Here is a 10,319-nt window from a genome sequence, read left to right on the forward strand (position 1 = left end):
TTCGGTTTTCGAAAGTTTTCAGATGTTGTAGACATCAGAGAGAATTCCAGTAGACGTTTGGAAGCAGGCTCAATGTTTCCATAAACCGACTTGGTTTCCGGTCAACCACATTTTTACAAGCGTCCATTGTCTTTCCAAAATAAGTTATTCGTTCAACGAAAAAAAGCTTCGTGGATAAAACGAATTCATCTGATCACGAGGATAGGTTCTATTCTAGGAGCGAAAGGGGAGTGATTTATATCGGTCGTCAGAATTGCCGACTGACTGATAAAGTCAGTGTGCAAACTCATGGTATGACAGCAGTGAATCGATTGAAGTTTGCTTTTACTGGGTGATTCAAAATGATGCAAGCGTTTGGCTATTAATCAGCGTAGGTTTCTCCACGTATTTCCGCCTTCTGTTCATTGTGTGAACTCTCTAAATACTCCGGTCTCTCTCCGTGGAAAATATGTTTCCATAACCTAACATGCAATAACAAACAAAACGTTTGGCAGTTCTACTTGGCAGACAAAGTGCAGTATAAATGACCTTGAATGAAAGTGTGCAGCAAATGACTCACTTGTTTACTGGCATGATTTCGTGATTTCGGCTACAGCCGACCGCTGCCGAAATACAAAAATGCGAGTGGACTAGAAAGACCATACAGCCATGATTTAAATATCTCCGTTATAATGCCAGAATCTCCAACAATATGGCAATATGGGATACCTTCATTTTCTGAATGGACTGGCTGAAATACGATGCACTTGTGAATCCTGTTTGACCGGAACGCTCTCAAGGATCAATTAACGTTAATTGATCATATAACCATATTTTACACTGACCGCAATCGTGTCTGAGCTGTGGGTGTCAGACAAGGCACAGTAAACATGACTACATAAAACTCGGAATCCTGGAATGTGGACATTTTATCGTCCTGTGTTGCAAGATGCGGTAAGTCCGTGAACGGACCACTCAGGGCACCCAGTTTTCCTACTAACTTTAGAGCCCGGATGAAACACACCTGAATACTTGTAATTCGGTTAACTCCGGGTAGTTAGTAAAGCACAGAATGGAATCATGTTGACTACCACGCAAATGAGTCCTTCCAAACTTTTGTTCACAACTCAAGTTCTGCACCAATCGGAAGCATCTAATTGCTTTTCGGAATCCAGTTCAACTGTGAACCTCCTACAAGGATTCACGCCATGACCTTCTGTTTACCGTGCCCTCCGAGAGGACTGATGAATACTCAAACAAAAACTGACTGGGCATGTGATTGTGTGGATAAGCCAACAGCTGGTCAGCCCACTAATCAATCAAAAGGCCCTGACAACTTCTCAATGGGGAATTGCTCCAGAAGGCAACTGTTGGTTTACTAAATAGCTGTCTGTCTATTTCCTCCATATTTATTTGATAAACCGATTCAATTATTAGCCTGCTGAGGTTTCATGATCCGGCAAACCCTTTCGTGCGTCTTCAGAAGCAGTTAGACGTAATGTGTCAGTTTATTCGTTGTTGATCAGGTGGCTGTTGATATGATTGCCGAGCTTAGCAACTGGCTTGTCAGGGCGTTGGGATAACCAATCAACACGGAGGAACGCAGGCAACAACGCAGCAAAGATCACAAACGGACCAATAGATTCACGAGGTTCAAGTAGCCAATCATGTCAGAAGATAACAGATAGCCTTCGAATGCTACGTAGACGCACGCTGGGAAGGAAGAAGTACCTGCTCAACTGCGCACTGGTGATGTGTCCTCGAATGGTGACAAAACGTTTGCAAGTCAATTGCTATGCTCGACGAACAGATCAACATCCACCTGATCAACAACCAGTCAACGCGTACGAATTTATCCGGTCAGGCCGCTTCCGTAGGATGGGATTGCAGACAGGAAATCAGTCGCCCTTCGTCTGTTCTGCGCTATGGTAGTGCACAACAGCCACATGACATACGGGAATGATCTATCGAAATTCCCGACAGCCAATATTACCTTCCAGATGGAAATCACTTTAGTTAATTTTTGTGATAACAATGTTACACAGCTGTATCAATGGGACAAACTAAGCGAAACCATAGTGAGATAGAAAAACGGGCAACTGACTAGTATGGATGTGCACAGTTGAAAACCAAAGCGTTTGACAAACTGTGTATATGCATTCATGCTGTTTCCTGTCCGGGTTTCAGATGGTAACTCAAATGGTTGACTGAATGGTTACCCAACTTATAATGGAAATTTGACAGCCTAGACTAATTGCCCACTGCTGTGATGTCGGTTCTGCAGCCGGTATTGGTGAACATAATGATGATGTCCCGTTCACATTAATTTTGTGTCGACCAAAAACAAACAGGCCACGTTTTGGAAAGCCGTAATATTCAGTGGCGAAGCTGATCAATGTTAACGGAAGACTCAACTGGATCTCTTCAACTGAATGTGTTCCTGTTCTAGTTGACACGATAATCGAAATATGACAGTGTATTATTTTATCGGCATAACGCACTGCGCATGTTTTTTTTACCAGCCACTTGCGGGTTGACCCTTCTTGGGACTCATCATGTAGACGTAGTCTCCGAGTTTCTATCAAGCTTATGTTCTGTTTGAGGAACAAACTGGATGCAAGCAATGAAGTACAATCACCAGTAATGGGAGATTCGATCTAGTCAGGTCGCTAATACCGGGGTAATTTGCAAATGGATAAGTTCCGTCAGTTGTGTTCTGTCTTCCTTCCATGTGGAAGGTTAGAGTGACAAGAACAACCACCTGATGAGCCCCAAGAACGGCGGTGGTGCAATTATCCTGACTTTTCCAAAGCGAAACAGGAAACCATTGAAGTCTAGGCTTGCTCTCATTAGAGCCCAACAGCAGTGCATGTCCTTGATAATGCTGAGTTCTCGATCCCGGAAATCTGACATATGTTGATGAACGTGTTACAACAAGGATGCGCTGGATGCATCTGACTGTATGACTTTATGATTGGTCTGTACAAAGCCTGGAACGACGACGCATTCTGTCAGTCTATTGCCCTCCCCCTAGGAGGACTTCCCAATCGGGACGCTGAAAACCTATCGGGCAATTTTAATTATTTTTATGTGGCTGTGGTATTGTTAGCCATCCGGGAGATTTAATAACACAATCTTCAGCAAAATCAGCTTTTGTCTCTAAGACTAAAGGGATCACAAGAATGGTTCATTATTGACAGAATATTGGGTCTTCCTGATTTCTGTCTGCTTCGGCCATGCGGAAGATTTTTATGACTTATAAATAACCGGCTGTAGCTCTTTTGAAAATCTACCGGTGGAGATAAATACGATCTTTTTCACCTGACTGGTTTCGTCATTTCGGAGACGTTTCAATTAGAGGAATGTGAGTCTTGTTAACTAAGCTGCCAGCATATCTCCTATCAGAGCAGTGTGTGTAATGTCATCCTCATCCACTTGAAACAATCCACCAAACGGCTTGATGTCTTACTCTGAAGCAGCATTTCCAACTTGAAGCTCTTCAATGAGCTCTACCACGAGGTAGGACAAAGGTTATTTCATTACAATGAAAGTCATGTGATCCATCCAGAGGATCCCATTGGAATTTAGAAATATCCGCAACGCACTGATACGGTTACTGCGAGACAAAATTACCCTAGATGAAGAATAACACACGGTTCCTTCAGGATTTAGTTTTGAGGCAGAAAAAAAATTGTGATTCCTCTTCGTTCGTCAAGAGAATCGGTCACGTGCCGGTTGATGATGGGTTTATAGCATCGCCAGGAGTTGCACTTTCTGGGAAAAAGGTAGAATAGTGTGTAATCTATGCGATAATCCCAGCTTTTAAGTGTGAAACGTTGATTTTTGCTGAGATTACATACACGACAGTAATTAACAACGCTCCGTCGAGGAAAACCTTTTCGGCCCAACATTTTTTCGCAAAATCTGGGGTGTGGTGAGGTTATAAACGACTTTTTCAACGTAATCACCTTCAAACCTCTAACGCTTTGATAATAGTTAGCAGGTGTAAAACGCGCCACAAATCTACTGAGGCAAAATTAGGCTTATCAGTCCCTGAGGTTCCGTCAACCTTATGTTCTACTTGGAATCAAATTGCATAAAATTAGCGAAATACACACATTTGCAACCAAATTTGGTTTTGTGGGAGACTCACCTGGAACCCACCTGAATCTCTGGTTTGTGATGTTTCCAAGGAACATGAGCCCCAAGAAGAGCGAAAGCGGTCATGAGTTGTCGGAGAACCTTCAGCAACCTTATGAGTAGTGCATTACAAATATACATGTATCGCGATATCTGGAATATCGTAGCGACTGAAACATGAGACCGCCTGGTGCAACACATTCAGTTGCCTGGAAGGACTGCAAACAACTGATTCAGATGGGTTCCGGTTGAGTCTCTCGAAAAACCAAATTAGTTTGCAAATGAGTGTATTTCGCAAAATTAGGCTGTTGATTCTGTATCAGGTGGACAATTGCAGACTGAACAAGGCGGGATTTAAGTGTGTGATATTGGCCAATAAACGCAATGATGTCAAGCAAACGGAGGAATGACAGCCAATTAGAAGACGTTTGGGAGCGATCGATTAGTCGCCGCAGGAGTTGCACTTTCTGGGAAAGGGGTAGAATAGTGTGTAATCTATGCGATAATCCCAGCTTTTAAGTGTGAAACGTTGATTTTTGCTGAGATTACATACACGACAGTAATTAACAACGCTCCGTCGAGGAAAACCTTTTCGGCCCAACATTTTTTCGCAAAATCTGGGGTGTGGTGAGGTTATAAACGACTTTTTCAACGTGATCACCTTCAAACCTCTAACGCTTTGATAATAGTTGGCAGGTGTAAAACGCGCCACAAATCTACTGAGGCAAAATTAGGCTTATCAGTCCCTGAGGTTCCGTCAACCTTATGTTCTACTTGGAATCAAATTGCATAAAATTAGCGAAATACACACATTTGCAACCAAATTTGGTTTTGTGGGAGACTCACCTGGAACCCACCTGAATCTCTGGTTTGTGATGTTTCCAAGGAACATGAGCCCCAAGAAGAGCGAAAGCGGTCATGAGTTGTCGGAGAACCTTCAGCAACCTTATGAGTAGTGCATTACAAATATACATGTATCGCGATATCTGGAATATCGTAGCGACTGAAACATGAGACCGCCTGGTGCAACACATTCAGTTGCCTGGAAGGACTGCAAACAACTGATTCAGATGGGTTCCGGTTGAGTCTCTCGAAAAACCAAATTAGTTTGCAAATGAGTGTATTTCGCAAAATTAGGCTGTTGATTCTGTATCAGGTGGACAATTGCAGACTGAACAAGGCGGGATTTAAGTGTGTGATATTGGCCAATAAACGCAATGATGTCAAGCAAACGGAGGAATGAGAGCCAATTAGAAGACGTTTGGAAGCGATCGATAAGTCGCCGCTTTAGAAGAGTTTGGAAAACAGTTTGTAGATTTCAATCAGGTGAAGAATACTTCGAACCGATTGAGTGGATCTACAAATTTCGAAAACGTTTGGTGACAATCCATAGATTTATTACTGGGCAACGTTTCGCTTTCGACACAAAAGCTTCGTCAGGCCAAGTGACTAGGTTTCGAGGCGGAAGGAGAACCGGTGGGCTAAGTCAAGCTAAATCTCTGTAGGGTGTCGGTGGAGGGATTCTTGTGTGTTGGGGTGCGTGAACAAGTGTTGGTCCGATGGGAAAACCTGCTTGTGCTTGGGTCCAGCCTGGGTCTAGATCTTCTGGTTCGGTTCATTTGATGGTCCCTCTTAAACATCGTTTAAACCTTTTGCCCGTCTGTGTGGATGAGCTAGTGCTAAGATTGTTGCGTAAGAGGGATGTTGTGACCTTTGATCGGGTTGGAACTTCCACCCCCACCCCTACCCCAGTTTTTGCTAATGATTCTACGTGGATTGACGACCACACAGTTACGTGTCAACTCGGCTTATCTAAGACTGCTTCCCATACGCTTGCCAGTTCCACACTCTCGATTCCATTAAGGCTGTGATACTTAGTAATTTCCACCGCCTGGGCTATCAGCCGCTGTGGTGTGAATCGCAGACCAACCTCAGAACTTGGTCACTTGGCCTGACGAAGCTTTTGTGTCGAAAGCGAAACGTTGCCCAGTAATAAATCTATGGATTGTCACCAAACGTTTTCGAAATTTGTAGATTTATTTTTGGAAAAAGTTTTAACTTTGACAATATGCCTTGTCAGGTCAAGAGTCTGGGTGCAAGTTTGGTCATGGTTTATGGCAGAAGGAGAACCAATCAGCATGATCTCCTAAAACAAGGCATAGTCAGAGTTCGATTAAGAGATCGGCCGTTGTGAACACCATTGGTGTGGACAGGAGGACGAGAGCGGTGTGAATATGAACAATACATTTCCCGCAAACAAATAGTTATGGAAAAATTACACAAGTTTGGACCAGGTCTAGGGTTTGATTTATCCGGTTCAGTTATGGAGTGGGTTTCTCTTGAATACCGCCTAGATTTTGATCTTTGTGGGCGTGTCAGCGTAGTGACACTTGGGTTGAAAATAATGGAATGGACTATAGCCAGACTGGGATCTCCATTGTGAATCTAAAACATTCCTGTTAATGTCTTCTCTTGACTGACAACCACATTCTACCACGTTTCAACTCGGTTCATCTAAAAAAGCTCTCCCTAACCTATGTTCCGATCAGGCTGTAGCGCTTGGGGATTTCCACATCCTCGACTGTCAACCAGTGTGGTGTGGATCGCCCTCCCCAGGTCTAGATCCATTTCATGTCCTATATCCGGCGTAATTCCCATCACCACTCGCTCGTTGACCATCGCCTGATATCTGTCTGCGCTTTTTGGTGGTTTCCTTCGGCCCGTCTTATCCTCACTAATTCTGCCGTATAGCTTGCTGGCCCTTTGCCCAGTGGGTTTCAAGCATGTGTCACGCTACCTGACTGGGAAGTCCTGACTGGCGGGTCAATCAATCGTCACAAACAGGACAGTTGATGGGTCGTCGTATCGATGATGTGTCGGGCATACCAATCACATTGCTCAATTGTGAACACGTTCGCCTGTTCAGACGTGAAAATTCAGATCCGTCCGACGTGGTTTGGTAGATTAGTGGTTGCGCACTCGCCTCGCATGTCGGATGTCCAGAGCTCAAATCCCGGCATGGCCATTGGGTACGCACTGCTGATTCGCTCTAATAAAAGCGAAACTCGAGTCCAGTGCCTCCCTTTGTTGTGGACTCACCGGAATAGTAACGCCAAAAGCAAGAGAACGACCGTTGAGACGAGAGTGGTGTAACTATGAACAAAAAGATCTCCTAAAACAAGGCATAGTCAGAGTTCGATTAAGAGATCGGCCGTTGTGAACACCATTGGTGTGGACAGGAGGACGAGAGCGGTGTGAATATGAACAATACATTTCCCGCAAACAAATAGTTATGGAAAAATTACACAAGTTTGGACCAGGTCTAGGGTTTGATTTATCCGGTTCAGTTATGGAGTGGGTTTCTCTTGAATACCGCCTAGATTTTGATCTTTGTGGGCGTGTCAGCGTAGTGACACTTGGGTTGAAAATAATGGAATGGACTATATCCAGACTGGGATCTCCATTGTGAATCTAAAACATTCCTGTTAATGTCTTCTCATGACTGACAACCACATTCTACCACGTTTCAACTCGGTTCATCTAAAAAAGCTCTCCCTAACCTATGTTCCGATCAGGCTGTAGCGCTTGGGGATTTCCACATCCTCGACTGTCAACCAGTGTGGTGTGGATCGCCCTCCCCAGGTCTAGATCCATTTCATGTCCTATATCCGGCGTAATTCCCATCACCACTCGCTCGTTGACCATCGCCTGATATCTGTCTGCGCTTTTTGGTGGTTTCCTTCGGCCCGTCTTATCCTCACTAATTCTGCCGTATAGCTTGCTGGCCCTTTGCCCAGTGGGTTTCAAGCATGTGTCACGCTACCTGACTGGGAAGTCCTGACTGGCGGGTCAATCAATCGTCACAAACAGGACAGTTGATGGGTCGTCGTATCGATGATGTGTCGGGCATACCAATCACATTGCTCAATTGTGAACACGTTCGCCTGTTCAGACGTGAAAATTCAGATCCGTCCGACGTGGTTTGGTAGATTAGTGGTTGCGCACTCGCCTCGCATGTCGGATGTCCAGAGCTCAAATCCCGGCATGGCCATTGGGTACGCACTGCTGATTCGCTCTAATAAAAGCGAAACTCGAGTCCAGTGCCTCCCTTTGTTGTGGACTCACCGGAATAGTAACGCCAAAAGCAAGAGAACGACCGTTGAGACGAGAGTGGTGTAACTATGAACAAAAAAATTACCCATCCCGCAAGACCCCAAAACTGTGACTCTGCAACTGTATCGAAAATGAACATTGGCCAACACCCTTCCAATAATCTCAGAAGTTGCTGCCTGAAATGGAAAGACACCTGTATTAATCCACCCTTTGTCGGCTCCTGACACCGAGGTCAATACTCCCGTATCATTTGTTACCCCACAAATGTTTTCTGAACCCGATTAGGGCTGCTGTTCGGTCGACCAGTTCTGTGCACGGCAACCTGCTTCGACCAAATCTTGCGGAGGCTGTTCTAGCATGTGACAATTTAGAATTTACTGATGATGTCTGTGTGTCCGGAATATGGTAGTTTTTACTTTCCGCCACTCCTATGTGTTATAAATAGTAGTCTGCCCGAGTCGGACTCCATTTCATGGGTTCTACCCCAGGAATTTAATGCCAAAATGACCAGAACGATGTACAATGATATCAATCCAGGAACCTTAGGTTCCGCTCCCACACAAGCAATCAATTCAGCTGAACAGAACCAAAAATCAGTCGAGGCTATCAGAGTGCAACCACATGCTCACGAGTTCCTGCTTCCAAGGTCGCAAGGTCGCGCGCCCCAATGACAAGACGTTTTTCCAACCACCAAAGTTGATGAGTGCTTACGATTTTATTAACTTCGGTTTAGGCTGCCTCCGAATCAATGTAAATGTCCGTGGCAGTTTTTTTAAATCACATTGCTTGTGTCCATAAGTTTCTTTAGGTCCGGAACACTGAAAAAGTCAGAGTCATCAGTCACCCAAGATGTACTTTGTCGGTTTGCGAAAAAAATCATTTACGAAGTACCTCTCATCGTCGAGCAAGTGTATCTTTGTTTTCTTCATCCAAAGGAACAACCATCGTTCTTCTACCCGTCCCAAACACAGTGGTGACTTTCGTTGATGAGTGGACAAACTCAGGTCTTGAGCAAGCTGACTTTATTCAGAGGACTTCAACATTCATACTGGTCAAACGCTTTTAAGCTCACGCATCAGCCACTACGTGAGTGCAATACACCCGAGTCACTGAGTAGAAACGTCACAATAGATAGAAGGCGGACATTTTTCGAATAGTTCCTACCCATGCATATTTAACAGGTATAGATTTATTGGACGTAACATGGTTGCATGTAACATGGAAACAAGCAAATCCCACGGTGGCGACAGAGATCTTACTATGCCTGTTCACTGGGGATCATTTCCGAACTGTCCAGGTTGCAGTTCCTCCCTGATCTTTTGATACTAACTTTATTTGCTGGTCAGTGTCTTAATTCGTCTTGAATCACTGGTGGTCACCAATGGCTGGTTGATTGGTTTATGGCACATGTAGACAAATGCAACCATGGTGGAAGACACAGTTTCAGCAAAACAAAGATTCGTGACGAAAGGGAACTTCTGGCTCAGACAGTATAGCACTGTTACTGTGCCCTACTTCCACAGTTTTTGACAGAGTTTTCAGTTTTGGCCTGACGCAAGTGTGGATGGAGTGTTCAAACTGAACAATAGTCTGTTCACGAGTACTCGTGTTCCTTCGTTCGCCAATCAGTTGCTCAGTTATCTGGACCATTTCGGTGAACCAGTGACATCTCACGTGACTCAACCACCGATGCCGTCTTCCACACCCGTGTCCCGACTTCTTCCGAACTCTAGAAATCCAAGGAAAATACATATTATACGAGACGGGTTGTATCATCCTCGTCTGAAATTGAGGCCGAGGGAGTGCATCCTCGGGAATAAATTAAGCTTTCCTCCGCATCAAAACTCACTGAGAATCTGCGGCACAGAAGCACCGACCAATTGCTAGAAATCAGTGATGCGTGCTGTCCCTCTAATCTGCTTGGACAGACATTCATTTCCAAAAACTCCCCATGGGGTGACATGGTGTAACGGTGATACTACTGATGGGGAGGCATGCGAGTAGTATGTGTTGTTCGTGGAATTTTGCTTTGCGTCTCTTGAAAAGGGGAGATCCGTTTCGGAATTTGTAGAGTCGCTCTGTAATAT

The sequence above is a fragment of the Opisthorchis viverrini genome (assembly GCF_000715545.1).
Source record: "Opisthorchis viverrini unplaced genomic scaffold opera_v5_9, whole genome shotgun sequence".
In the NCBI taxonomy this organism is placed as follows: Eukaryota; Metazoa; Platyhelminthes; class Trematoda; order Opisthorchiida; family Opisthorchiidae; genus Opisthorchis; species Opisthorchis viverrini.